Consider the following 8,726-nt stretch of genomic DNA (forward strand, 5'->3'; position numbering starts at 1 on the left):
TTATATGATTATTTTGTCCCATTTAAAATTTTCAGGGGTGCTACTGGAAGAAAATTGCACGTAGAAACCAATGTCACCACTTTTGGATCCTCAAAGTTTTTTTTATAACCGGAGTTATAAGCATTCAAAGTTGCCAAATTCTGTCCGACCTCTCCTATTGGCTTGCTCCGCTGTCCGGCAGTCATGTAGCGTGTAGCCTGTTCATATTCGGAAGTCTTTTGAAGTTATGTTTTGTCTCTAAAATTTAATTTGAACAAATCTTGAAAATGAAACCGGAAAATTGTACTTTGAGTATGAAACTATAAAATCCCTTTTCCCAGAGCGTGTCACTCATGATAAAACGTTTTATCCGAAGAAAGTCTGACGCTTATCTACTTGAACTTTTTCCCGCAGGTAGTGCGCTGCGCAAAAGATTCGGACCACGATGAGGTCGAACAGGATCTTGACACCTTGTTGAAACATCAGGAAGAAATTAAGGATAACGTTGACTCGCGTTTGGGGGAGGGTCGTAGCCATATAGAATCAGCGCGAGAGGACATCAAGTCTGCCATTAGCTGCTTTGCAGGTTCGCAGTAGCATCTATCTACTCAAAATCGTGAATGGGTAAAAAATAAAATGAAAGCCAACAAAGACCTCGTTATCACCGAAATGTCCAAGGCTATTAGTCAAATCAGGCATTTTATCAAATGCCTAGGCCGGTAGTCAAATTTTGCCAGTTTACGAATTTCAGTTCATAGCGAGAAGTTCACGGGTTTTCAATATTTTGGGAAGAAGGACTCTACGAACTCTCCTTGTTCCTTCCTTTTAACATACCTCTAGTACATTTAAGTATTAAAATTTTAAAAATTCTATGTTTTGTGAAGTACTGAAAATGTCATGATAAATGTGCATTCCGGGTCTTAAAATCTTATTGTGTGCTGCATATTTCTACAGAGAATTCTCTCTTACAGGAGCAACGAATTATTTTGTCTAAAATTAGGGTAAGAAATCAAAATTTCAATCCAAGTAAGAATATTTGACTATTTGCCTAGTCAGTCGATAAAATGCTTGTTTTGACTATTTTTCTTCGACTGATGTAGCAAAAATAATAAAAGTTTAGAGACCTCTGAGCAATGCTCATCATCGGCAATCATATGGCCAACGGATAAAATAAAAAGCAGTAATATTAAGTTGAAAAATGAAAGTGAAATCAAGTGCTTTCAATTAACGAAGTGTTTATATATTGACGATGAAACTGCCTAACCACGTATCTTGTTTGCGATGTTTAAAAATCTCCGCTCCCGTTGTCAATAGTTGTGACGTTACATACTTTCTGCCATACTTTATTTCTGAAACAGAAAAAAACAACGTAAATTCTTTAAACCTTCCGTGATTTTCCGGCCATGTGCGAAAAAAATTCTGTGAAAACTTAAAGGAATGTTGTTGATTTGCTCTCCTCCGATAAATAAAATGGGAGTGGAGTTCCTAAAACACCCCAAACTAGGAACTTGCGGTTCAGTTATCCGATATCACCGCTATTATTCTATGCCTTGTCCACACGAATGCAGTTTGCTGGTTTGGGGATTTTAAAATGATTTTCTTGAAAATTCTAGTTTTTGACCGAAAAAATCGATTTAATCGTATCGATTCGATTGCGTTCAATTAATCGCGCCGATCGTTTTATATCCCTCAAAATTGAAAATTCTGATTTTTGCTGCCCGAATGTTTTAAATCGCCACGTGAACCAAGTTTTGGACTAACACTTTTGCAACCTCCCCGGTAATTTTCATTCGAATTTTTTTGAAAGAGTTCTAATATTGAGCCTCTGTACTTTCCGACTTATTTAAATAGAGTTTTCGTAAAATCGATTTTTGTCACGATTTTAATAGATGAAATTGGATTCTCGCAGAAAATAATCGAATTGATCTTTTTTTTTTTTCGAAAAAATTCCCAACACTAGTTCATGGAACTTTGAGCGAATGGATGCAACGGACTAGGGTTAAATTGCGGCTGATAATAAGTTCCGAGAACTAGTTCGCCCATAGTTCCAGGAACCACGCACGGCTGAGGTTTGACATGCCATTTTGAATCCATTCGGGGAATTATATATTGGTTTATGTGGGAGATCATGAGCACAGTCCGCATACTGGGGTGATCAGGCTTAAGCCTGAAACACTCTCCGGATGTTACCCAAGCATCCGTCGAGGAAGGGCGAAGCTCCCATCCGACCGAAATGGTCTTCAGAGAGCGAAAGGGCGAAACTCATCAGGCCGAAATGGCGACTGTATGAGTGCGGGAAGGCGAACCCACCAAGTTGAAATAACCGGTCGAACCGCAGTAGGCATGCTAAGTTGAAATAACCAGCACACCCAGGAGAGAGAGAGAGACAGAAGGGCGAAAATATCCCATTTAGCGGGAGGGCGATGCACCATAAAGCAGGGCGGGCTGTACGTTTGGGAAACAATCTGAGATGCGGACTGTACAGATCTCCGACATGTATTGGCGCGACCACAGTGCGTCAATTATCTTTACCCAAGCACGTTACTGCGAAAGCAAGGAATATAAGCACGCTGTCGGTGGACAGGTTCGTTTTTTTGAGATATTGGGAGTATCAAGCATGGATAATGCTCTAAAAAATATTTTTCGTAGGTTTGCTCACAGATAATCTGCCCCATTTGTAGAAATTGATAAGACGTAACCTCCGTGCGGCGTTCTGGATACACCAGCACTGCCACTCGGAGTAAGAACGAAGCTCCAGTATAAAAACTCCTCGCCGTACAGTGGTCCGGAAAATCCAGGTCTTGGACAAGGTTGCTCCAGCCGCTCTAAAAATGATGAGTAGGCTATTCAGAATTCGTCAACTCACATGAGTAGAGATCCTACTCATATGAGAAGAAGTTCTACTCATAAGAGTAGAAAAGTTCAACTCATAAGAGTAGAAAAGTTCAACTCATTTATGAATTCAATTTTTTTCATTTCTCAAAGGTGCTGTTTCTGACCAGGAGGCACCGACATAGAATGTAAATTTGAAAAATACAAACATTTTGTTCCTATGATTTTTTTGATGCGGAGACTAGTTTTTGAGATATCGGACACGGTAGTTTCAACGCTGAACTCGCGTGAGTTGAAATCTCTAGTCATATGAGTTGGCTAAAACTATGGATGGAGAAATTCTGCTCATTTGAGTTAAATTCTATTCATGTAAGTGAAATTCTATTCATACGAGTTGAAATTCTACTCATATGACTTTGATTTCTACTCATTCGTACTCAGCATTTTTAGCAGGGAGTGGAATGGAAATTAGTGGAGGATTGGAAATTTCCGAGGTATATTTCATTCAATTTCACGAAGCTATGAAAAATAAGACAAATACTTTCAAGGGCTGGGTATGAAACACTCACTAAAAGGTATCAAAAAGCAAAAACTATATTTTTTTATTACGTTCAATCAATACATCAGGGGCATGTGTTAAGGCTGGCCGAAAAAAATGTCGGGAAAATTCCAAGAGGAAGCCTCCTGGGTCCTCCTACCCCCCTCCCCTCCCGGTCCGAAGCGTCTGGAGCCGCCGCACAGTGGATCGAGTCAATTGTAGAGGTCGGACAAAATTTGGAAACTTTAAACGCCTATAACTCCATTTATACAAAATTTCGAGGTTCCAAAAGTGGCTCTATTGGTTTCCTCGTGGAATTTCCTTCTAGAAGCATCCCTTGAAATTTTAAATGTAACGAAATAAACACCAAAATTCCCAGTTTTAGTCAAAAATTTTATGTCCGACCTCTTTAAGTGGCTCGATCCACTGTGCGCCGTCTGGAAAAAAAGATATGCAAGATGCGATGTAACTCGAATCAGAAATAATACTGTAATCATGCCCATAAGAAAACATTTAAGTTCTGTTTTGGTTTTGTCCAATTCACCTCGTAAACGATAGTGGAGCACGCTAACACTTGCATGAAAAACTTTTTCCTTCATTTTTGCATTGCTTCCAGTACATGAATCGCTGAATAAAGTTGTGTCTTTCCTGCGTGTCAACGAAGAAAAGTGCTCAAAGGAGACCCATGAAGCCATGCATCTGCAAGAATTTATGTCTGCTATTGAAGTACACCGATTCTCTCGGAGGCGAGTGTCAAGTTCGTGAATCTCGCATTGGTAAAGACGTGGTCAAAATGAAGCAGGCGAGATCTACTTACAATTCCATGTAAATCAGCTGAGTTTCTTATAGTGATTCGATGGATGCCATATTTTGTGTCAGAACGGCATGCGATATATCGCATCAATTGGTTCCATTTTTTCGGTGACTTGTCATTTTTCTCCAATTTTGAGATCGCAATTCTGTTGTCAGGAGACTAAAGCACTCACTTACCAATTTTAACAAAGAAATTCAACGTAATAAAGGCGTGGTTTCTTTAGAGAGAAAATATCGCATTCGAGTGCAGTTTCGATATCAGTATCGAATGCGATGTTTTCTCTCTAAAAAAACCACGCCTTTATTACGTGGACTTTCTTTGTTAAAATTGGTAAGTGAGTGCTTTATTCTCCTGACAACAGAATTGCGATCTCAAAATTGGAGAAAAATGACGAGTAGCTGAAAAAATGGAACTAATCGATGCGATATATAGCATGCCGTTCTGACACAAAATATGGCGTCCATCGAATCACGTTAAATGCAAAATTCAAGTTTTAACCCAGCCCACCCAAAATTATGAGATCTCATCGGAATGGCACCAACGGCGTCGAATATGATGGCTCGAAATCAAAACGGGCACAGAAAAAAAAAAAAAAAAAAGAGAAAAGAAAAAAGAAACACATTTTAGTAACTCTAAAATGCTTAAAATTACGACCCTCGTAATTATCAATTTTCCTCGTTCCAACAGCGCAGATCGCAGGCATGTTTGGACCGCGCTAAAAAAGGTGCCAGTTCTCCCATTTACATAACAACTCTAAGTACCGTGTGGTACATTCCTTATATTGGCACTCTAGTCACAACATCAGTATTCGAAACTCACAAAATGCGCCTAAAAAATCGGTCATGGCGCCTAAAAAATGAAGGCCCTGCGCCGACATGGCCCCTAAAAATTGCCCCCTAAAAATCTGGATTTTCACAGGAAGTCACATAAAAAAAGAAAAACAAATCTATTCGAATTGACAAAACTCAGAATTTTCAGCACTACAATAAGTGAAAGCTTGCTTTTTCTATTCTTCACGATTTCATTCTTAAGGCTATTGTCTTCCCAAGTGACAGCTACTTACTAGTTGTGTTAAAAAAATATCTTGCGTCTAACTTTTCACTAAATGCGCCGTAATGTACAGGCAAAAAGTCAATTTGGCCTCTAAAAAATCTTTAATGGCGCCTAAAAATCGGGCTTGATGCGCCACATGGCTCCTAAAACTCAAAGGTGAGTTTCGAACACTGCACAACACCCTTGAAAAAATATACCCTCACATTTTAGGTTCAGTTGGAAAAGGTCGGTTCGGTTTGCCATTGGGACGAGGAGAAAGACCGTGCCCTGCAAAAGCTGAGCAGGGCTGGAAACGCGTATGAAAGTGACGTGGTGAGGAGCGGGTGGGAATCGAGAAAGGCTATCAACACCATCTACAACGGGATCGCGGTGTTGAAAAAGGTTGACGTGGAGCTGAGGGGGGGACAGAGGCGCCCCACAAGTCGCACTCAGGCCCGAAGGATCGTCGAAGCAGCCCTCGAACTTCGTCACAAATTCCACTGTTTCGCGGAGTGATCGGACTTGTCTCTGGATCGGACCCTCGATCGGAGAATATGGAGAATCGAGCACACGTGAACAACGACTATTAAATATCGTTTAGCAAAGACAATTTTGAAATAAAGTCACGGTTTATTGCACAAGAAAGTATGGAATCTTACTTTTTTAGAGTATAATTATCACTGAAAAAGAGTGTGCTCGGCTCAAGCATGATGATTCTTGAATTTGCCGCCGAGAATTTTTTTTTTTATCTTGATTTAAGCTGAATTTTTCTTCATACAAGAAAAATAATGCTCGGGTTAAGCAAAAGAGTAGTATATATCTAGCAGAAAAATTCTTGATTCGACGACTGTTAAATATCGTTTAGCAAAGACAATTTTGAAATAAAGTCACGGTTTATTGCACAAGAAAGTATGGATCTTACTTTTTTAGAGTATAATTATCACTGAAAAAGAGTGTGCTCGGCTCAAGCATGATGATTCTTGAATTTGCCGCCGAGAATTTTTTTTATCTTGATTTAAGCTGAATTTTTCTTCATACAAGAAAAATAATGATTGGGTTAAGCAAAAAAGTAAAATATATCTAGCAGAAAAATTCTTGATTCGACGACTGTTAAATATCGTTTAGCAAAGACAATTTTGAAATAAAGTCACGGTTTATTGCACAAGAAAGTATGGAATCTTACTTTTTTAGAGTATAATTATCACTGAAAAAGAGTGTGCTCGGCTCAAGCATGATAATTCTTGAATTTGCCGCCGAGAATTTTTTTTATCTTGATTTAAGCTGAATTTTTCTTCATACAAGAAAAATAATGATTGGGTTAAGCAAAAAAGTAAAATATATCTAGCAGAAAAATTCTTGATTCGAAGACTGTTAAATATCGTTTAGCAAAGACAATTTTGAAATAAAGTCACGGTTTATTGCACAAGAAAGTATGGATCTTACTTTTTTAGAGTATAATTATCACTGAAAAAGAGTGTGCTCGGCTCAAGCATGATGATTCTTGAATTTGCCGTCGAGAATTTTTTTTATCTTGATTTAAGCTGAATTTTTCTTCATACAAGAAAAATAATGCTTGGGTTAAGCAAAAGAGTAAAATATATCTAGCAGAAAAATTCTTGATTCGAAGACTGTTAAATATCGTTTAGCAAAGACAATTTTGAAATAAAGTCACGGTTTATTGCACAAGAAAGTATGGGATCTTACTTTTTAGAGTATAATTATCACTGAAAAAGAGTGTGCTCGGCTCAAGCATGATGATTCTTGAATTTGCCGCCGAGAATTTTTTTATCTTGATTTAAGCTGAATTTTTCTTCATACAAGAAAAATAATGATTGGGTTAAGCAAAAAAGTAAAATATATCTAGCAGAAAAATTCTTGATTCGACGACTGTTAAATATCGTTTAGCAAAGACAATTTTGAAATAAAGTCACGGTTTATTGCACAAGAAAGTATGGATCTTACTTTTTTATAGTATAATTATCACTGAAAAAAAGTGTGCTCGCTCAAGCATGATGATTCTTGAATTTTGCCGCCGAGAATTTTTTTTATCTTGATTTAAGCTGAATTTTTCTTCATACAAGAAAAGTAATGATTGGGTTAAGCAAAAAAGTAGTAGATATTAAGCAGAAAAATTCTTGATTCAACAAAAATACTTGTTGGCGGCAAATTTAAGATTTTTAAAGCGTAATTCATGAATTAATAGATTTTTTTAAGTTTTTTATTTTTTTTATTACCAGGGAAAAATTCTACTCCGTCCCGAGTCCAGACTTCGAAAATTGTACATGTAGAAATACTCATGATTCAATCGGGGTTTTGCTTGAGTCAAGGACAAGCCTCTTAATTTAAGCGGATTTCCTCTGAAATCGAGCGAAAATCCTATTGAATTAAGAGTATATTTTTCTTGTCAATTTTTTTCACGAGTCTGAACTCTAGATCTGAGAGCCTTTTATTTTCTAGTAATTTCTATTAGTTTTAATTTGTTTTATACATATAGCACTTTTTTTAACAATAAATTTGCAATATTTGTGCACTGCATCATTTGATTAACGAATGGCGATAATCGAAACGATTTGATTACACGAAAGATAGAAGATCGGCACTATGTAATGCAAAGAAAAATTGAAACTTGTTTAAATTTCATTGCAAAACTAAATGATGAGGCCCCTTCAAATATTAGATGGGCAACATACGTGCACATCGATGCAGTAGCAGTACTTATGCTACCTAATACAAGTTTATCATGTAATCGCACTTTATCGCAACCTGTGCCATACTTGTGAAATAAAGTATCTATACAAGGTGTCAGAATTCCTCTGCTAATCTTCCTCCCAATTTTTCCACAAAGTTTGAAATACTTTATTTATTTCCCGGAGTATACATACATTTTCATTTCAAGTCATGCAAACCCAGCCTCTTTTATTCTATTCCTCGTCGGTCCGTTTTCTCTTATCCCCCTGTGAATCAAAATCATGCCTATTACTTGATCAACAAGATTAAGAATAATTGATCAATATCCTCCAATCACAGTTCACTTTACGATCGAGAGAACGCTGACGTCATGTTACCTATATAAGTTCTACCAAGCCTAAAATCGAAATCTTTCAAAAGCTTCGACTCATGTGCACATGTTACGCGCTCCTCTCTTTTCGCGGTTTTACTCTAAGTTCTTTCCAAAGTATTTCCCCCAAAAGTTCATTTTTATGACTGCAGCAGCGTGCTATGAATTGAAATAGAATGTTTTACTCCGTAAAGTTTTTCCTAAGTGTGCTCCCTTAGGCAAAGTTACCGTCTGTTTATATGTATCTCGAGGTGCATCCTAGCATTTACTTACTTCCACTTTACTTTGCTCTCTTCCCTATCACGTCAGTAATAACCCAAACGTATGACAAATAGCTACCTTCTAATTATCAGCGCTAGATTCATCCATGGTTTCAAGTTTACTTGACGCACAGGCACAGTGTTCTTGACGCGATTTGAGTGAAAGTTTGATATAATTCTAACCCGACGACGCGTGGTGGTCCATTTATCAGA

This window comes from Bemisia tabaci, chromosome 10 (assembly GCF_918797505.1).
Source record: "Bemisia tabaci chromosome 10, PGI_BMITA_v3".
NCBI classification, from domain to species: domain Eukaryota; kingdom Metazoa; phylum Arthropoda; class Insecta; order Hemiptera; family Aleyrodidae; genus Bemisia; species Bemisia tabaci.